The 22,548-nt window shown below is 40.5% G+C and overlaps 1 long non-coding RNA gene across 1 annotated transcript; it reads left to right on the top strand.

The window, feature by feature from the left end:
- The first annotated feature begins 2,281 nt into the window (after positions 1-2,281).
- LOC108648210 lies at positions 2,282-18,131 on the top strand. Its single transcript, XR_001924973.2, has 3 exons — positions 2,282-2,431; positions 13,563-13,659; positions 18,045-18,131. It is a non-coding gene; the product is annotated as an uncharacterized LOC108648210 (long non-coding RNA).
- Positions 18,132-22,548: the final 4,417 nt, after the last annotated feature.

Below are 22,548 nucleotides of genomic sequence, written 5' to 3'. Positions count from 1 at the left end.
ACAAAGGAACTACTGAGGGCTGCATTTGCCCCAACCCACAATTGAATCCCTGAAGCTAGCCATCTCCAAAGCTAGCCAACCACACCCACAGGCCTAACCTTCTGCCCTGCTCCTCACCACATGAGCTCCTCCTAACAGATACCCAAGGCTGCGACTAGCCAAACTTCAGCCCTAAACCCTCCACTATCCTTTCCAAGCTTATTATGAGAGTAGGGCAAGTTGGAGTAAAGTGGCACCCTCCTTCCTGTCCCTGCATGTTTTAAATTATTAAATCCCCACCCTGCTAGTCAATCAAATCCCTGATTACCTTTCCCAGAATCCTGCTAACAGGAACTCTACCAGACTTTTCCTAACCCTGTTATGGCCCCGACCCCAACTTATTCCTTATTCTGTCCTTGGGGCCCTTTGCTTCCAATTTTAAAGGAAGCACTCTTGACTCCTGAACCATACTAGGGTTGGTTCATTTATTAGCCAGATCTTTGTATTAAATGTGTATATAACTCTACAAGTTAATTGATAGTTACTTTAAACAGCCCCTGCGAGGCTGGACATTCTCATGCAACATGGTTACTGGTCCTTTGGGGGTTCATATGGGCCAATAATCATATATATATAGACAAACACATGCACGCTCAGTTCATGCTATCTACCAATAGTAAGGTCTCTAATTGGGACTGGGCTCTCAATGCAATATATAATGTTAAAGAAGAATAGGTAAACATATACTGTCCTTTATATGTTGTAGGTCTGCTGTTAAGTATTGTGCATCGTACCTGACACAGTTAATTGAGAGACACAGAGCCCAAGCAGATATCAATAGAGCTTTCAAGAGATAAATACTTGGACATGTTTTTTCTAATGTATTTAATGGTTTATCAGAATGACACAACTTTAAAAACAAGTTTATATGGTTCCATTTTACTTTTATACCTTTTGTCTAAACTCAAGAACTGTGACAAAATGCAATGTTAAGTTTCTAGTAAATGCAGGCTTTGAGGGACAATGTGGTATATTAAATTGGGAGCTGATATAAACTCTCCCATCTGTTGTTTGCCTTTATCATTATTTGGAGACCTTTGGAGATCAATTCTGATTAGAGTATTCCAGGTAGGTAGGTAGGGAGGTAATACAACTAGTTTTGTGCTCAATTTATGGTTGTGACTAACAACAACATAATCTGAAGCCCACTGGCAGTTAGGAGAGAGCAAGAGTGAGCAAACTGGCAGAGGTACCAGAAAATCTCCTGCATGTTATTTAGTTCTTTGCCAAGTGTCATCATTTGCCCTAATTTCTTAAATGTTTCAACAGCAATGGCCCATTCCCCACATAGGGTGCAAAAGGGTCAGTCGTTACTTTCATCTGCATTGGACAACCCGTATTCAAAGTGGGGACCCCATGCAATGGTTCTTCCAATTAGTAATCATTTGCAACAGCTGTTTATTGAGTGCCCTCGTATTTAGGTATGGCTACCGACAAAATTCCACCTGGTCCACTTGGACATTTGAGAACTTTGTGACTGACTGAACAGTAATGGGGCCTCATAGATCTCCCAGTAGTTTAGCATGAAATGGAAAGGACCACACATCACCCATAATTCTCTTTGTAGAATTTGACCAACCACAAGAGCATCCATTAATCCAGATGGCAATGGCCTAGTCATCTCAGTTTAGTATATCTAACCAAAAATGCCCAACCAAGTGTGTGAGATATTTCCCACCTGTCCCCTGCCTGGAAGACTGACTGAACAAACTGGCATAAATCATAAATATGTCAAGCCAATGCCCCAGAGATGGCAAACCATGACTCGTTTTTAAACTAGAGCTTTCAAAATCCTTAGCCAACCAGCTGTGCACTGTTAGCCGAAAACCTTGTTTTTCCAAAGCTTTCTGTGAAATACCTACAAAAAACTATTGGAATGGATTAACGTACCTGAAATAAGGATAGCATTGATGTCCATTATTAGTCATTAATGCCATCCATCACTGTCTGGAGGGTAGTGCAAGACTCTCTAGCAAGGAGTCTCAGGGGGTCTGTTATGTTCCATTGAAGTGTTGCCTTTCTCTGTGACCTCCTACCGACCTTACTGGCTTCTCACTTATAGAGAGGATGATGTACGGCTCAGTATGGGTATATGGAGATGATTTGTGCTCTTGTTTAATTATATTGATTAGTTCATTTTCAAGTCTGCTTATTCTCTTTTGCCATTATCAATACTGTCATTTTCCTTACGGGCAACTAAACCTTAATGAAGACACTGTACATGTAAAATATTTTGTGTTGCAGGACTGCATATGAGTTCCCTGTCTGTCCCCTCCATTTATTACTGACTTCAGTTGAGCATAGCAGAGGAGATGCATAGGCCAAGTCATGGACCAACTTGGGCATACATGTGATATTATGGGATGCACCCCAGGCTGTTACACCAGAAAAGGTGGGTACACAGAGAGAAAGTGAATGTTTATAACATTTCAACAACGGCCTTATGTAATTATATAAAACCCACCCACATCTTAATTTGGACCCATAAATGGAAAATGTGCTTAAAGTGCCTTGAGCCACATGATAACCAAGCACGGTAGACTGGCCTGTGGGTCCAAGCACATGTATGGCCATCTTTCTATTCTGTTTGTTTGGGCTTACTGTCCACTGGAACAGCAGGAAGAGAAGAGGAGTCACAGAGTTGTAGCTCATCTTCACTTTCAGCTGACTGATTGAACTTTTCTGTCTGGACCAATAATCCATGAAGATTCAAAGTCAGGATAGCCAGTATAAATGACCCCGGTTTCTCATGTATGCATACATGATCAGGCAGTATGACCAGCTTAAAAAACAAAACAAAACCCACCCTCAGCCCTTTGTTTTATAAAAATGAGCCCCCCCCCCCATAAAGGGTTGCTCCCTGGTCCAACAAAGCAGAACTGTGCAGAAGAGTTGGTGGCTACCATGTCTAGAGTCACATCCATGTGCTAGCTCCCCAATGTTGATCCCTGATGAAGAGCATAGTCTGAAAGTCGATTGGGTCCTGGTTTTAAGCACATGTATATGGCACTAACTAAGTATGAAGGAGCAAATATCAAGGGGGAAAGTAAGTGCACAATTGTTGTTGTAGCTATGTACAGAAATCTCAGTCACTATGGGGGTGCTGAAAGAATTCTTTTTACAATTCACCGTAGGGAGCTATGACATCATTTATGTCTCAGAGCAAAGGGAGGGCATGCCCACAACATGCATATAAAGGAGCAAATCATGGATTCTTTCTGCACCTGCCCTTGTGCTACAAACAAATATAGGGAGAAACGGTCTCTGTTCCTCTGGGCTGACAATCTAAAGTTGCATCCCGTTCACCCAGTTTGTCCTGGTTTTGCCTTTGTCAGACCAAAAAGCTGCTTATACCACCCTTCCAGTCTGCTAACCCTCCCTCTTCACTTCCACAGGGGGCGGTTGATAGACAGATGAGAAATACACTGTAGTGCTGAGAGATCCACTGACTGCTGACAGATACCTGGGGTTTGTTGAGAGACACTGGGGTGCAAATAACATGTGGCAAATAAACAGTGCTAATGTATTAATGGAATCTCGTCAATACAGAGAAAGACGTGTATAATAAAAGGGTCAGTAAAGAGTAAATCAAAGTCTTGACATGTAAAATAGCACAAGATCTGTACACCTATTCTGTTTTTCAGCCCATCTTACATGTTCTTGGGATTTTTTTAAGATATATAGGGATGCACCAAATTCATGTTTTTCTTTTTAAATTCACCCTAATACTGAATCCTCCCCAAAGACTTGTCCAGATACTGTAGTAAATATGCATGTTCAAGTTTTAAACAATTATTGTGAACGAGGAATTGTTGAATTCAGTGAGTCGAGTGACTTTAAGGCAGTAGTTCCCAAACTGTGGGGCAGGCCCCCTGGGCAGCCATGGAACTGTGGCAGGGGCTTAGCCTGGAGGCCAGTTAGGGTGAATTGCAGTTGGCTTTCCTCAATACACCGGAAAGCCCAGCTAGAAGGTCAGTTAGGGTGAGATTTGTGGGGAATATGTATATGCTATCATAGAAATCTTTGGAATTATAGCTGAATGACTGAGACACCAAAATACCTGTATCTGACCTGAACTTCCTGGGAGCAGGACTATGAGTGACAGAAGCGTTGTCAACTCCATGAGAAACAGGTTGCACAAAAGCACCTCTGTAACCCTTAAAGACCAAATGTATAAAATAAGAAAACATTGAACGCTCATTGGTGAAAAGGTTGCAGCAACTATTATATAACTATTATATGAAATAATTTATATATATATATATATATATATATATATGCATTCTGTAAACCCTATGCTTCCTCAGACTCCTGCTCTTCCATGCTTAGTAAAGTGGTACCAACATAGGTGCTATATAAGTGCAGTTACTTCCAACCATTCAAAAATTTGTGTTCAGTTTCTAAATTGTAGTAAGCTAACTAGAGGAAATTATTTCTTAGCTCAGAATGAGGTAGCTAGCTCTTCTATATGTTATTCTTAACCTCAGTATTAGAGAGGTAGCTTGTCTCTTTGTATTTTATTCCTTAACACCCAGACTTTCCAAGCAGAGGATGCTGAAAGTAGTAGTTCCACTCCGATCTCACTTCTGTATAATGCTATTTGTTGCTATCTTACACAAAAATGTTTATAATGATTAAAAGCTGATCAATTAAATGTCAGACATGGCGACAAAAATTAAAGCAATTGCCTATTTGTCGCTATGGGTAAATGCTCTGGGCAATTCACTACAGTCCCTATTAGTAAATCAGCCCCTTCATTCCTTAGTCTCTCTGTATTTTATTCTGTCACTTATTTTAAAGTACTAGTTCCTCTCTTAGTATTTTATTTCTTACCTTGGTATTAGAGTGCTTGCTCTTCTCTCTGCATTTTATTAATGACATCAGTATTAGAGTGCTTGCTCTTCTCTCTGCATTTATTAATGACATCAGTATTAGAGTGCTTGCTCTTCTCTCTGCATTTTATTAATGACATCAGTATTAGAGTGCTTGCTCTTCTCTCTGCATTTATTAATGACATCAGTATTAGAGTGCTTGCTCTTCTCTCTGTATTTTATTAATGACATCAGTATTAGAGTGCTAGCTCTTCTCTCTGCATTTTATTAATGACATCAGTATTAGAGTGCTAGCTCTTCTCTCTGCATTTTATTAATGACATCAGTATTAGAGTGCTAGCTCTTCTCTCTGCATTTTATTAATGACATCAGTATTAGAGTGCTAGCTCTTCTCTCTGCATTTTATTAATGACATCAGTATTAGAGTGCTAGCTCTTCTCTCTGCATTTTATTAATGACATCAGTATTAGAGTGCTTGCTCTTCTCTCTGCATTTTATTAATGACATCAGTATTACAGTGCTAGCTCTTCTCTCTGCATTTTATTAATGACATCAGTATTAGAGTGCTAGCTCTTCTCTCTGCATTTTATTAATGACATCAGTATTAGAGTGCTAGCTCTTCTCTCTGCATTTTATTAATGACATCAGTATTAGAGTGCTTGCTCTTCTCTCTGCATTTTATTAATGACATCAGTATTAGAGTGCTAGCTCTTCTCTCTGCATTTTATTAATGACATCAGTATTAGAGTGCTTGCTCTTCTCTCTGCATTTTATTAATGACATCAGTATTAGAGTGCTAGCTCTTCTCTCTGCATTTTATTAATGACATCAGTATTAGAGTGCTAGCTCTTCACTGTATATTCTGTTCCTTATCACAGAATTACAGTGATTTACTAAATGTGTTGATTCTTTTTAAACTTTCCTAAATGTCAGGAAACTTGTGATAAATCTCAAAATACATCAGACTATTGAAATCCTTTTGAATTCCCCAATTTTATCTATAATAAATCTGCCCTTTAGTAAATTCACCACTAGGACAATAAGGCTTAAGACTGGGAAAAAACATCTTAATAATTACTACTTATTGAAGGTACAGGCAGGAAAAGTCAAAGCTGCTCAGACTCACCATGTGGAAATGCAGCATGTTAGAGGGTGTCCTAATTAAAAAATTGGGTGTGATCCCCTCTAGGCGCTCCAAGCCATATCAGTATGAAAAGAGAAAATTGAGGTCCCTGCAGCAGCAGGCAGCAGCATCAGACACCTGGCGCGTTTCGGTCACTTCCGCCCTTAATCATAGGCATATCGGTTATAGTAGGCAAATAATTATACTTATTGCTTCCATCAAGGCAACAATAATAGAAGTGTAAAAATCATTTAGATTTCTCAATATCTTGCATTTACTCCTTCTAATCCTATGCTATGAATCTTAAAAATACTGCAGCATCATAAGCATGATGTAAGATGGAAATTTATAACAGGAAAAAATCCAGTTTCTTCGGATGTAAATGCGTCTGTGTAAAAAGGGATTAGTAGTAAAGACAGATAAGCAGTGTGTGAATGTTTCAGTTTGGTCCCATTACGTTTTTTGAGCTTTGTGAATAAACACACTTGACAACTCAGCCAAGCAGCTAAGGATCTGGGAATTATTATTATTAACAAGTACAATAAATGGATGTATACAGTGAATATACAGGTTCCATTCACAAATACAACTTATAACCAATGCAAAGAGCCCTGTTTAGAAGAGCTTGCATTCTTAGTTGGACAAATCTCGACAGGTTGCCCATGAGTGATGCACACTTCCATACAAATTTCCACAATGAGTTTATCTCGGCATTACTTGTACAAACATTGTCACCTAAGCTTCCCGGCTACTGTTTTCTCATTCATGCCATTAACATAGATAATATAATGGGATTTTGTGTCAGATAGTCATGAGTTATAATTGCCCTTTTATTGCTCGGCTCTGTAGGACACCAGTTCAGAGTGAGACTGGATAGGAAAATATATGTATTTAGGCTAACGTCACACCAGGAGCTATGTCTGTGTTTTGTTACTGTGACTTTTATGTGGGAAATGTACGTAGTGGTGACATGGATTTTGGAAATCTGGGAAATTGCTTCCTATTGTGGGCAGTTGGAATAACTGTATTATAGCAATATTGGTAACATCTGTACAAGTATTACCTAAAAATATGGCCTGAAGCTGAATGCAACTAGTTACGCTTGCCAGTCACTAGAAGAAGAGAGGCCAGCTCCTAGACCAAAGGGATTCTGGGAACAAATTCCATATTATTACCATTTTTTTTGCACTTTTTAGGCTTCAGATGTCCCCTCACCTGCGTGTCATTTAGGCTTCGCTCACACGGACCATTTGCTCGGCTTCTCTCTGCCTGCAGTTTGAGATAAGCGGATCTGCTCTAAAGGTGGCCATGCAAGCCAAGATCTGGCCACTTGGTGAGGTTGCCCTGGGGCCAAATGATCAAATCAGAATGGTGGGTATGGGCGCCCGTCGGTTCGGGGACCGAATCAACAAGCCAATGTGGTCCCCGATTCGACCAAAAATCAAACCTGCCCAATCGAGATCTGTCCGACTTCAGGCCAAAGGACCTGAGTGATGCACCAGCTGAACATCCTACAAGCTACATATATAGTTACATAGGGTTGAAAAAAGACCAGAGTCCATCAAGTTCAACCCTTCCAAGTAAACCCATGGCCTCCAGTAAACCCTATACCTGATATTAGAATGCCAGATCCAGAATAGATGATACTTTAACATGAAATGTGTGCATTTTATAGCTACAACCTTTTAGGGAATACTAAAAAAAAAATTACATTTTGGAAGCTAACCAAAACTGGCAGATTGAGTAGACAGGTGGCATCTCCAGCTAAATGGGGAGTGTTTTGTACCAGTGCCTATGCATATTATTGCAGGAATTGTGGAGTCATGTAGTTCTTGGACCCAAGTCTACAGATGAACAGGACTATCTGTAATTTAGATGACTTGAAGGAGGTTATGTTGTTGTTGGACCCAAGTGATGGACATGACTGGCAGTTTTTTTTGAAAACACAGAGACTGTATGAAAAATGTTACAAACCCATATTACATATATTCAAGGACTACAAAACCTTAAATTCCCTGACTGGTGGCAGGGGATGCTGACAGTACTACAATAGCTTGAGTGACACTTTTTGTATAGCTCTTCTGTATAATAATATTTGATGCTCACTTACACGGTGTATGTGTATACAGTGGTGTGAAAAACTATTTGCCCCCTTCCTGATTTCTTATTCTTTTGCATGTTTGTCACACAAAATGTTTCTGATCATCAAACACATTTAACTATTAGTCAAAGATAACACAAGTAAACACAAAATGCAGTTTTTAAATGAGGGTTTTTATTATTTAGGGAGAAAAAAAATCCAAACCTACATGGCCCTGTGTGAAAAAGTAATTGCCCCCTGAACCTAATAACTGGTTGGGCCACCCTTAGCAGCAATAACTGCAATCAAGCGTTTGCGATAACTTGCAACGAGTCTTTTACAGCGCTCTGGAGGAATTTTGGCCCACTCATCTTTGCAGAATTGTTGTAATTCAGCTTTATTTGAGGGTTTTCTAGCATGAACCGCCTTTTTAAGGTCATGCCACAACATCTCAATAGGATTCAGGTCAGGACTTTGACTAGGCCACTCCAAAGTCTTCATTTTGTTTTTCTTCAGCCATTCAGAGGTGGATTTGCTGGTGTGTTTTGGGTCATTGTCCTGCTGCAGCACCCAAGATCGCTTCAGCTTGAGTTGTCGAACAGATGGCCGGACATTCTCCTTCAGGATTTTTTGGTAGACAGTAGAATTCATGGTTCCATCTATCACAGCAAGCCTTCCAGGTCCTGAAGCAGCAAAACAACCCCAGACCATCACACTACCACCACCATATTTTACTGTTGGTATGATGTTCTTTTTCTGAAATGCTGTGTTACTTTTACGCCAGATGTAACGGGACACGCACCTTCCAAAAAGTTCAACTTTTGTCTCGTCGGTCCACGAGGTATTTTCCCAAAAGTCTTGGCAATCATTGAGATGTTTTTTAGCAAAATTGAGACGAGCCATAATGTTCTTTTTGCTTAAAAGTGGTTTGCGCCTTGGAAATCTGCCATGCAGGCCGTTTTTGCCCAGTCTCTTTCTTATGGTGGAGTCGTGAACACTGACCTTAATTGAGGCAAGTGAGGCCTGCAGTTATTTAGATGTTGTCCTGGGGTCTTTTGTGGCCTCTCGGATGAGTTGTCTCTGCGCTCTTGGGGTAATTTTGGTCGGCCGGCCAGTCCTGGGAAGGTTCACCACTGTTCCATGTTTTTGCCATTTGTGGATAATGGCTCTCACTGTGGTTCGCTGGAGTCCCAAAGCTTTAGAAATGGCTTTATAACCTTTACCAGACTGATAGATCTCAATTACTTTTGTTCTCATTTGTTCCTGAATTTCTTTGGATCTTGGCATGATGTCTAGCTTTTGAGGTGCTTTTGGTCTACTTCTCTGTGTCAGGTAGCTCCTATTTAAGTGATTTCTTGATTGAAACAGGTGTGGCAGTAATCAGGCCTGGGGGTGACTACAGAAATTGAACAAGGGGGGCAATCACTTTTTCACACAGGGCCATGTAGATTTGGAGTTTTTTTTCTCCCTTAATAACGTAAACCTTCATTTAAAAACTGCATTTTGTGTTCAATTATGTTATCTTTGACTAATAGTTAACGGTTTTTGATGAGCAGAAACATTTAAGTGTGACAAACATGCAAAAGAATAAGAAATCAGGAAGGGGGCAAATAGTTTTTCACACCACTGTATATATATATGATGGAGAGCTGAAGCCAAATAGATTCCAAACATGGTGCCCCCCCCCCCCCCATTGACTCTGGCTGTTTCTGTTGGCTGCATTGCTTATATCTACATTGTCTTTTTCTATCACTGACAATAACACTAATAAAAAGGCTAGATCTAATATGGAATTCTTGAAAACGCATTGTATGAGTTCTCTCAGCTTTTTTTATTTATTGCCTAACTGAAGATGGAGATTTTGAGATAATCAGTCTGATCAAGTTGGTTGCATGAAGCTGTGCATCTGATAAATAGGCGCCTGCATGTGGTGCCATTACTAAATTGGCTGGCCAATGGGCTTGCTGGCTTCTGCCTATTACCATGACTAACTTTTTTCTTACGTCAAACAAAATGCCCCAGGGATAACAAAAGGTGAGACACCCTCACTGAGACCCTAGCTGAGACATGCCCATAACATTGTCAATCCCCATTTTATTATAATTGAAATTATCAATGTCATGGCAGTGAGAGCCTTTTAGATATTTTACCTTCTTGCGGACCCTGATAAAGACACTGTATATATACTGTATATATATATATATATGCAGTGTATATATATGTATATATATATATATATATACACTATGGGGCGCATTTACTAATCCAAGAACGATCCAAATGCATCAGAATGCGTTTTTTTCGTAATGAGCGTATTTTTTTGCGACAATTTCGTACCGACTTTTTCGTACTTTGTGACAAAATTTGCACAGCAAAATTGTATTGTCGCGCCGAGTACGAAAGTTTCGGATTCATTCAAGCTTTGTTATCGTGACTTTCCTTGGGCCAGGTTGGAGCTGCAGAGTGCCATTGAGCCCTATGGGAGACTTTCCTTGGGCCGGGTTGGAGCTGCAGAGTGCCATTGAGCCCTATGGGAGACTTTCCTTGGGCCGGGTTGGAGCTGCAGAGTGCCATTGAGCCCTATGGGAGGCTTTCCTTGGGCCGGGTTGGAGCTGCAGAGTGCCATTGAGCCCTATGGGAGACTTTCCTTGGGCCAGGTTGGAGCTGCAGAGTGCCATTGAGCCCTATGGGAGGCTTTCCTTGGGCCGGGTTGGAGCTGCAGAGTGCCATTGAGCCCTATGGGAGACTTTCCTTGGGCCGGGTTGGAGCTGCAGAGTGCCATTGAGCCCTATGGGAGGCTTTCCTTGGGCCGGGTTGGAGCTGCAGAGTGCCATTGAGCCCTATGGGAGGCTTTCCTTGGGCCGGGTTGGAGCTGCAGAGTGCCATTGAGCCCTATGGGAGACTTTCCTTGGGCCGGGTTGGAGCTGCAGAGTGCCATTGAGCCCTATGGGAGACTTTCCTTGGGCCGGGTTGGAGCTGCAGAGTGCCATTGAGCCCTATGGGAGGCTTTCCTTGGGCCGGGTTGGAGCTGCAGAGTGCCATTGAGCCCTTTGGGAGACTTTCCTTGGGCCAGGTTGGAGCTGCAGAGTGCCATTGAGCCCTATGGGAGACTTTCCTTGGGCCAGGTTGGAGCTGCAGAGTGCCATTGAGCCCTATGGGAGGCTTTCCTTGGGCCAGGTTGGAGCTGCAGAGTGCCATTGAGCCCTATGGGAGACTTTCCTTGGGCCAGGTTGGAGCTGCAGAGTGCCATTGAGCCCTATGGGAGACTTTCCTTGGACCAGGTTGGAGCTGCAGAGTGCCATTGAGCCCTATGGGAGACTTTCCTTGGGCCGGGTTGGAGCTGCAGAGTGCCATTGAGTCCTATGGGAGACTTTCCTTGGGCCAGGTTGGAGCTGCAGAGTGCCATTGATTCCTATTGGAGGCTTCCATAATCATGCAGACGGATCAAAGTCGGAAAGGTTTTCCTGCATTTTACGAACGTTCAACATGTAAATTTTGTGATTTTCGGATCGCCAATACGATATTTTCATGACTAATACGATTTTTTCGTAAGCATATTCGTGATATTTGCGATCTTCAGATCCCATTCGGGATTCGAACTCGCGTTTTCATGAATATGCCCCTATGGCTGTATTTTTTAATAATATTTTTTAATAATACTTTTTAATAATAAGTCTGCCCCATGTTAAGGAAGCCTTTAAGGCTTTTAAGTTTTGGAGGGTCATGCAGTAAAAAGGATACCATTTAGCCTGGATGATAGTACCCTCTAATGTTAAGGAATATTGAGGAGTTATGCAGTACCATGGGTAAATAAATATCCTCTGGATTTGGATGTCTCTATTGTGTTATAGTGCAAGAGGTTGTGCAGTAAAATGAATGAAGCTGGCCTCAGTATAATGACCATAGAAATAAATCAGCAGTTGACTTTTACTGATCTGGTACAATTATATTAATTAAAGATATCCTGGCTGCTATAGATTCTGTAAGCCCCCTTAGTTTTATATTTGTTTGTACAATGGTTATAATTTTATATTATTGTCCTCTACAGGATGACACCATAGATACCCCAGGACTTTATTATTAGCCATTAAGTAGGTAGTAACTGACCTCAGCAAGTCACTGCTGCCCCAGACCGGGTATCAAAGCTTCTACCCTTGCACCTTATTCTGTTCCAATCTGGCATTGCCATCATGCAGTAATTACAGGATAGCAGAAAGAAGAACAGTCTTGCTACCTGCAGTCCCAGAGCTTTAGACTTTCGGTGCAGCAGTTTGACATTGTGCAGATGTAGATGTCATTGATTAAAATGGATTAGACCACTAAAGGAAACACATTTGTTTTGTGCCCCTCGCCTACTGCTGTGCTTTATACTGTAGGATTCAGCCTACCAGGACAAGAAGGACAAAGGGACATTGTTTCCCCGCCACTCTAAAGAGTACCACTTGTAATTTCAGATATTTTAAAGAGGGTGTAAACCAAACCATGATAATGTAACTTTCCAATATACATTTATTACAAATATTTAGTGGTTTTAAACTTGTAAAATCTGCAATTGAAAAAATTATTTTTCTGCTGGTTTTGTTTGGAGGCTGGAGCTGGGGGGAGGCAGCAGAGGCACGTGCTTAGGGCACAATGGTGGGGGAGCACTAGGACTCTAGGCACGTAAGTCTGCCACCTTCTTTAGCTCCAGCCCTGCACATACAGTACTGCACCAACAGTCAACAGGTGGGGAAGGTGGTGAGCCAGGGGTCAGTGACGTGGGTGCCAGAAGACTTTGGCCTGGCTCTGCTTGAAATCCAGTTCTGTTAATCAGCTGGCCTCTAATGTAAAAGTCAGAACCAGCAGAGCAAAAATAGAAAGGGGCAGACAAAAACTGCTTTTAATAGAAGTTACATTCACAAATAACTTTAAAGCCTTGTAAATAAAATACAGTTATATTGGGAAAATCGATTGAGAATGACAATTTTTTTTTCATTATGCAAAATTTTATTTTTGGGTTTAAATGGGTTAAGGTGGAACAACATCCGCAGTCTATAACCTGTAAACTTAGTAAACAAGCAGCTTTTCCTTTCTTTCCCATTCGCTCCTGCACTTACTTTTCTTCATTTTTTTCTTCAACTTCTACCCTCTCTCACACACACTTCATTCATCCCAAAACAGACATCCATATGAAACGCAGCTCATATTTCCAACTTGTTTTGCCTTATGCCGTACAAGGTACATTACAAATCAGACAGTGCTGGCAAAAGTCCTAATTTCATAAGGTTACCTAAAAAAACATGCAGAGAGTTCCAAATGATAATGCCCTTTACTGATTCCAGGCACTACATGGCCATTCTTAGAATCTGTGTTTAAAGTCGGAAACCAAAAAAAAAAAGTATTTTTTTCCAGTAATTTTAAGATATTCTTTTCTTTCCTGTAGAAAGAACCGCACAACGCTTATATGCAGCCCTGAATAATAAGTTTGCTGCTTTTTTTTTTTTTTTAGAAAAAAGGACCACCAAGTAATCTTCATTGTAATGACAGTGCTTCAAAAGAGACAGTGGTCTTTGTCCCCTGCTGGGCTGCTGTTTTGACTGGAAAAGGTAAAAAACACTCAGTGTGGCACTGAAAGGGGGATATCAAAAACAAAATAAAAAGGTTACAAGTCTGTCACCAGAGTGACCGATGGCTGACATCCAAGGGTTGGAAGAGGGAGAAAGCAAGAGTTGGAGATAGACAAAACAATTCCCTTAAAAACGCAGATTCGCCAAGTGGTGGGAAGTGATATCGCCAGTGTCTCAAGTCAACCTGATAGAAGAGCGAACAACAGACTAACACACACGCACGGACATGGGCTGACTAGGCTGAAAGGTTAGGCCGAGGGAAAACACACATTACATTGCAGACACTTAGTGGGTCAAGTCAGTTCACCCACTCTGAAGTACCATAGGTTAATAGATGATACACTGGCTTTATAACGTGTTCTGGGAACAGGCAATGTAAAGGGGCACTAAACTTATTTTTTGGGGGGTTATATTATAAGGGGATAATAGATTAGAAATGCACTGAATCCAGGATTCGGTTTAGGATTCGGCCCTTTTATTAGCAGGATTCAGACAAATTCATGCCTCTGGCCGAACTGAATCTGAATCCTTAAAATCAACTGACTTTTTGTCACATAAACATGGTTGAACATTTTTCATCCCGTGCTGTGCACAGCAGTTCTCTTTAACCCTTTCTTATACTAACGTGCATATGCAAATTAGGATTCGGTTCGGTATTTGGCCAAATCTTTTATGAAGGATTTGTTGTTTGCCCAAATCCGAAAATAGTGGATTTGGTGCATCCCTAATATAGATTATCTTTTACTGTGTCAGTTTAAAGTTGTAGCTTTCCCTTAGTAACTGTCTCTCTGACCACAAGATTCTTTAGCACCGCACACAGACTTACCTATTGTGTAGACAAGAGACAGGAAGAGGGTGGGGCCTAGCAGTCTAGAGGGTTGCAGTCTGCCTTGCCATAAATGGCATAATTCATAGCAAGGAAAGTTTATTAGATGTTCTTATAACCTGTATAAAGAGATACCTTAAATTAATGCCAGCGCACCATAATTATGCAATGTATATATTGCCCAGGAGCCACCACCTTGGATTTTGCTAGGAGTGTCAGTGACACTGCCCATGCTCACTGTGCTCTGGGCTGCCGTTGAAAGGTAAGCTTAGTGGTCGTTGGAGATTATCAAGCAGAAAAATGAGGATTCTCTGTCATGATGGCACATGGTGGATTAGTAAATTGTGGTGCAAACTGCACTGATTTCAGTAGTGGTGGAATTACCCCTCCACCCACTCTGGGCACTTCAGAACCTCACATGAGATCCAATCTGGTGCACAAAATGCGTTTCAGGGGGTGGGGAGTCCCAGCTGCACATATTGGATTTCAGCCTTGTTTTTATATTCCATATACACAGTATATTGTGAATCATTTCATAAGCTCAGGTAACTGATGTTTTATTAATGCAATATGTAATGACCATTGAAATTCCAAATGTAGTAACCATGCCCTACATTCAGACTTTAAATGGACATTGTATGAAGGGCTTGATAAAGGGCCCAGTGGGGCCAGGAATGTTGCCCATCTACACATCTCTAAGATTAGTGATGTGCTACTGAATTCTATTAACTATATTATCATCACCCTAGACCAGGGGTCGGGAACCTTTTTGGCTGAGAGAGCCATAAACACCACATATTTTAAAATGTAATTCCGTGAGAGCCATACAATATGTTTGGCCGTGGATACTGTGGGGCAAAGTAGGGTGGGTCCCAAGGATGCCGGATGCGATGTAGAGGAGGGTGTGGCCTGCACTCGGCGAATAGAAGACGTGTTCTAAGGCTTAGAACAGGTCTTCTATCCACAGAGTGCAGGGGCAAGGTAGGGTGGGTGCCAAGGATGCCGGATGCGATGCCGAGAAGGGCGTGGCCTGCGCTCGGCGGATAGAAGACGTGTTCTAAGGCTTAGAACACGTCTTCTATCCACCAAGCGCAGGCCACGCCAGGCGTTATTTTTTTTATTAAAGATTTGGCAGAGAGCCAGATGCAGCCATCAAAAGAGCCACATCTGGCTCCCGAGCCATAGGTTCCCTACCCCTGCCCTAGACTTAATATTTAGTACTACACCTTTTGGAAACAAATAAGAACTCAAAAGCTTTCTACATCTCTCTACTGATACTGATAGTTTGGACCAAACTGCTCCAGCTCTTCCCAGATTTGAAGGATAAATATCAGGGATGTCTAACCTGAGTCTTTCAAGCTGTTCTTGACTTGCAGTCAAAAGCTTGTCAGGGGGAGCTGTGAGATAGTGGATTACAGTTTGAACATTCTTGGACATCCGATGGAGGTCCTTTTCCTGCCTTTCCAGTGCCCTTCTTTCTGTTCTGATGAGAAGTGCACAAACAGTGGTGGAAACTAGTAACCCAAAAAGGATGCAGAATTAATGTTCAGGGTTTTCTTCAAGGGTTTTCAGATCAGCATCTAGAATTATAGGATTGTAGGGTTAGTGCTGAGAATTTATAACTATCGTAGATGGCTCCTATGCAGCAGGGAATTTGTGGTAAAAGTTCAGAGGCAGTCCAAATAAAGTAACGGTAGCAAATGTTTCCATAGTAAGCAATAATTCACCAAGGTTAAATGCACAATGAGTAACTCATTTGTGGTCTTAAAATAAAATCTTAGGGTATTATTAAGTCTTCTGTATCAGCTAATAAAACAGTTTTAAACTCTGGGCATTATTATACTTTACTGCTTCATTCTAAAAAATGTTGCACACACATAAAGAAAAGTTATAGCAAGAATATCAGAATCAGTGTCAGTGGGGATGTCATTGGTCCACTGGGACACAGGTTGAGCAATCTCCCTTACCTCTATATCTTTGGGTTTCTCAAGACTCTGTCCTAAGTCCACTTTTGTATAATTTCCAGCTTGGCCTACCAGGTAATTTAGTTTCCAATACCTCTCTATGCTCTTAATAACTCAGATTTATCTCTTCTTTTCTAATCTCAACCCATAGGTCTTAATTCATGTCTCTGTTTGTCAGCTTTTTCTATGTGGATGTCCCAGCACTACCTTACATTTAACTTGCCTAAACAGGATGCTACCAAACTTCTAATTTACTCTCTAATTATATCATGTATTGTATACAGTAATGTTAATGTATTGTATACAGTAATGATTGTATTTCCCTCCAATCCCCACAGTTGCACCTTCCAAAATAGAAATGCCCTAAAACACACATGCTCTTGAACTCCTAAAGTTGCCAGGGGGTTGCTATGCACGGCAAAGTACTGCCTAAACGCACAGTTTCTATTTCATTGCTAAAACTGCATTGGTAGTAGTTCTAGAGGACAACAGTATTTAGAGTAAAGGATGGCAGTAGTTATAGTGGGGGACAATATTAGTTTTAGCAGATAATGACAGTAGTTATGGCAAAGGACAGCAGCAGCATTAGCACAGTATGGCAGTATTTATAGCAGTGGATGGCAGTAGTAATAGTAGTGGACAGTGGTAGAATTAGCAGTGGTTGGTAGAAATTATAGTAGATAGAGGATGGCAGTTGTTGTTATAGTTGAGGATAACTGTAGTTATAGCAGTGGTTTATAGAAATTATAGTAGAGGACAGTAGTAGTTATAGTAGAGCAGAGCAGTAGTTACAGCAGTGGTTGATGGAAATTATAGTAGATGATAGCAGTTGTTATAGTTGAGGATAACTGTAGTTATAGCAGTGGTTGGTAGAAATTATAGTGGAGGACAGTAGTATTTATAGTAGAGGAGAGCAGTAGTTATAGCAGTGGTTGATAGAAATTATAGTTGAGGATAGCAGTTGTTATAGCTGAGGATAACTGTAGTTATAGCAGTGGTTGGTAGAAATGATAGTAGAGGACAACAGCAGTAATAGTAGGGGGCAGCAGTAGTTATAGCAGTGGTTGGTTGGAATTATAGTAGAGGAAAGTAGTAGTTATAGTAGAGAAGAACAGTAGTTATAGCAGTGGTTGGTAAAATTATAGTAGAGGATAGCTGTAATTATAGTAGAGGACAGAAGTAGTTATAGCAGTGGTTGGTAATTATAACAGAGGATAGCAGTAGTTATAGTAGAGGACCATAGTAGTTATAGCAGTGGTTGGTAGTAATCATAGCAGAGACACTAGTAGTTATAGTATTAGAGGACAGCAGTAGTTATAGCAGTGAATGCCAATAGTTATAGTACATGATAGTAGTAGTACTGTACATTGCAAATACAATTTCTAAATGGATCTGTAATATTATTGTTGAAACAGAGATAGTCTGTATTACAAGAACATTGTCCTAAAAAATTGTGTTTATTAAACATGTTTCTCTTCCAAGTTCATCATATTTGACATGTTAGCTTTTATTCAGGTTTTGTGAGTAGCAGCATAGTGAATAATAAACTACGAAATGCTTTGGTATGCCTACAGAGAACAGCACGGAGGACAGAACCCCACATTGATGCTGCTAATAAAATCCTCTGAGGTAGATTTATTACTCCATGAAATAAGGCAAAGAATGAGCATAAACTAAAAACCAGACAGAAAAAAAACCAGGATGGAAGGAACAAAAGAGCGAGGAGACTCAGACTTCTGCATCTTCAAAGGAAAGTATAATTTTTTTACCATACCATGGTGGATGCACATCAGAGAAGCAATGGCTGCTCCTCCAGTCACTTATAGACTTTATAGTCTTTTCCATAGCTCTGGCAGCATTATGCACAGGTCTTAATGGCACTTAGGGAGCAACATGGGCTCACTTAGCCCCAGTCTAGTGACCCTTAGCAACAAATAAGCAGTTAGCTGTTACTAGTCTAGTGCAGTTATAATAATAATAGCCTGACTGGTTGCTATGAGATTCTCAACCAGACTAAGGATTGCCCATGTTATTACGTAAATCTCTTTGGTTAAATAAGCAACATTTTATTCAACTGTATTCAGACACAGGACTGAAACAGAAAGTGAATGCTATGGCTGGCATAAGCCTGCCATTGTGACCTGAATGTAGGTTCTGCACAAATTGTTTAACTTATCAATAGTACATGCACAAGTGCAGAAGCGCTACTGCCTCCCCTCCTGTGAGCACTGCTACCAAAGACTTACAGGTTGCATACAGAGGTATAACAGTTTGTGCTTCACTCTAGGAGCAGAAAGAGTTGCACCTGAGGGAATTTCAGTGGGGCATAGTGTAACAAAACAACTGCACCCATTTTTTTGTTCTATACTTGATGAATGATGTACCTGTAATGCAATTATCTCCATCTGATCCTGGCAGACATGTTTGTACTGGAGGTTCTATAACAAGATAAGGTTCCCCAAGTTTTAACACACTGAAGCAGAATGTAACATAAAGGAGAAGCAAGGCCTTGTTTACCATTACCCCAAGTGCAAGAGCACTAAAGGGACCAAAAATGCACCGTTATGAGCCATGCACTTACTGCAGTTTCTGTGGCAATGGCTTCTGCACTTTGCTGTGCTGGATTTTTAACCTGATGCAAGATGCAGAGTGCAGTCCAGTGCAAAGCAGCCTTGAACTTAATACCTGGCACCTACTGCAGTAGTGGCATCCGCACAAAGTATTTTTAGTATAAAATCTCAAACAAAAGATTCATCTCACGGAATGGATAGTTAGAATGAATTAGAAATGTGTGCAAAGGCAGAGGGCACACAACTGTGGTATTTCATTTTATGAAAGCAGCATGTTAAAGGGTAAAACAGCCCAGTACAGATTCAGGTAGACAACAGCACAATGCAGAAGAATTAATTCTCCTCTATATTACCCAATCTTACCTACCAAATTCCATTGTTACTGTCCATCATTTCCAGCAGGGCCTAGGTTGCAGTTCCTCCAGTGCCAGTTTGGGCAAAACTGGATGAAGATCCGGGGAGTCTAATGTAGGTAACATTGGTTCCATTTGGAGAGGACAGTCCTACTTTTGAATAGATGACAAACAGAGAGAAGCAAGAGGAGAAATTTCTATCACCTCATTAAAAGCACCTCATGCAGTTTTATATATCTTCATTTCTGTCGGTATGGAAAACTTTCATGGAAACTTTCACTTTTACGGCATATGCTATTTCACACCTGATTTGTAACATAAATCTGCTTTTGGGTGAAAAAAAAAAAAGAAAGACTTTTTTGCCTTTTACTTCGGAATCTGGCACCATGGCCCATTGGTGTGAAAATCAATAACTGTTACACATCAGCCTTTTTTTTTTCTTTATGAATTTCCATCTCCTGTGTTTGTACTGAAATTAATATTTATTTTTGTGCGTTGAGTAAGTCCCCGTCCAAAGATGTTTCTCATATTTCGTCTGCTGACTGCATGGTTATGTCACATCAACATAAAAAGGACTAACTTTGCTGAGCTGTAAAGAAAGAAACCCGAGTTACAATTACCCGCTCTGACATACCGTAAGCGAATAATATCCATATAAAGCAGAGGACATGCTATTCGCTGCTTGACTACAATAAATATACAAAGGCTGATCGGCCACAACTGGGTGTTAAAAGCCGCACGATTGTATTTACATAGTTGGAATACAAAGTTGTTGAATAAAGATGTTGAATAAAAGTAAGCCAATGCTGCATAATAAAATAGCAGGACATGTATATATTGGATCTGTGCAAACGGCATTGCTGAAATATGCTTTCAGACCGTAGTCATAATTTATTAATTAATGTATTATTTACAGAGTGTTTTTCTCTCAGACAACTCATATGGTTTCGACAGAATCAGGAAAGCCATATTTGGACTCCCGAAGCTTGCTGGGACAATAGGCAGTCAGGTGACTTGGGATTTGAGGAAATGCAGTCACAAGGCAATGTTTTTCCTCCATTACAGTTTTTTGATTGAAATCAACATTATCGGCATATTTATTATAGTGTGCAGACCAACATCACCGGTGATGTTGCCATAGCAACCAATCAGCAATTGAATTTGAACAATTACCTACAAGTTACGAAACAAAAGCAAAGATCTGATTGGTTGCTATAGCCAACATCACCAGTGATGTTGGCTTACACACTATAATAAAAATGCCCCTAAGACTGAGGCAGCTTTATGACTCAAGAATGTAGACTCAACCATCTATGTACTCCATCTATGTACTTTTACTCATGTCTGTGTATTGTTGGAAGAAGTTTTATGTAAAATACCGGAGATGAATAATTTTATACTAATTCTCCTCAACTTCAGTGTGAGAGGAAAGCAACTAGCTATAAGCTGGCCACCCATTTGAAGATCTACTCCTTTGGCGATGTTGCCATATGAGTGGATCCTTCACTGATGCTAAGTTTGAGGTGGACAATATTAAGCTGATACAATCATTTGGCTCTAGGGCCAACAATCGGATCATAATTGCCATTTTCCAGTCAGTCAGATCGAGGACGGCATCAATGCACAGATGCAGTCTTCAACCTGTGTGACATCTGGACGATTTTCAGGTCAGGTAGGCCCATCGGAGGGCAAATACACAGGCAGATATCAATCTGGAGAGGTCAAATCAGCAACTTAAATCTGCCCATTTATGGCTACCTTTACTCTTGTTCTTTGTCATGTCATGAGAAGGGATTCTCAAACTTTTTTGTTAAATACTCTATAGTAGAAAGATAGTAGTAAGCCATCAGGTTTCAAATATGATAACACAGTAAAAGAGTTTAATGCAAATATTACTGTTACATAGAGTTTACATTGCCTTCAAAGAAATGTATAACTAGAATAACTGCATTTTTCAATCCTATAAACAAGAGAAAATCTTTTGGACTTACCATTCTGGAAAGGAATCTTAAGTTAGGAGCCAAATATGGGGGCCAGCCGAGGAGTCCAAGGCTACAAGGTAGCATCACAGTTTCAGAACATTAGTTTTGTGAGCTCCTCTCTTTCCAACTGTGCTTGGGTTTTCTGGCATATCAAATATAGGAGAGTTAATTAAATGGTCCCATCACTCATTCTTCTGCTCTTTTAATTAAAACAATAGCCATTAAGGCAGTCAGGGAAGTAGGCTAGTAGACCAATTCTTTGTTTTTATAATCATATTTCAGCAAGTTCATTGCATTTTGCTGTTTCCTAGCACCTAGCCAAAGGTCTGACAATGTGGCTTGAGAGACATAGGGCTCACAAGTGTAACACAGGAGATCCAGAGAGTTATGTTCATCAACAAGTGTCTTGACTGACACTAACTGACATGCCCTGCACATCAGGGGGTAATTTGTTTCATCAAGGGAAACCTCCCTCCCTGGAGGAAAGTCACCCAGTGTCCCATTAGTCTAAGACTGGGATATTTCTAGCTTGATGAATGGAGATTTTGTTTCCTTGAATATACTGTCAGGTTACAGTATTATTACATGTATAAAGGGGTGTAATCAGTATTTCACAAACCATGTAGAAAAAGTTATTGAATACTAGGGATGCGCCGACTCAGGCGTTCAGTTCAGAATTTGTCTGAATCCTGGAACCTTAGTGTTCAGCCACACCAAATATGAACTGAAAAGTTGTGTTTCGATATTCAGACACACATTCTGTGGAGGATTCTTTATTTAGGGGAATTCAAAATGTAAGGATTAGAAGAAACTTTACTGAGCACAAGAGTCAGGAAATGTTTCTTTGCTTGTGTTCTTTGCTTTGTTTCTGGTTCTGCACTGGGAAATATCTCAGAAACTATAACTGTTCTGGTCATCAAGAAAAAAAGACATGAACAGGTTTAGTGCAGCATTTTGGTAAAACAAAGGTACTTCCATGTCTGAATGTTTGAAAGTAATGCAGCCAACTTTCAGGTTCCATTATCATTTGGAATGCTGGGGTTAAGTGTTAATGGATATGATAATTGACCTCAGCAGATGAAATGGTATGGCAGTTCCCACTGTGCAGAATAACCAATAACCAGATGTTTTACTGAACATATACAGGAAAATATACTGAGAGTAAACCTCACT

The sequence above is a fragment of the Xenopus tropicalis genome, chromosome 7, assembly GCF_000004195.4.
Source record: "Xenopus tropicalis strain Nigerian chromosome 7, UCB_Xtro_10.0, whole genome shotgun sequence".
Lineage (NCBI taxonomy): Eukaryota > Metazoa > Chordata > Amphibia > Anura > Pipidae > Xenopus > Xenopus tropicalis.
The sequence above is the reverse complement of the archived record's forward strand: the minus strand, read 5'-3'. Positions and strand labels throughout refer to the sequence as shown.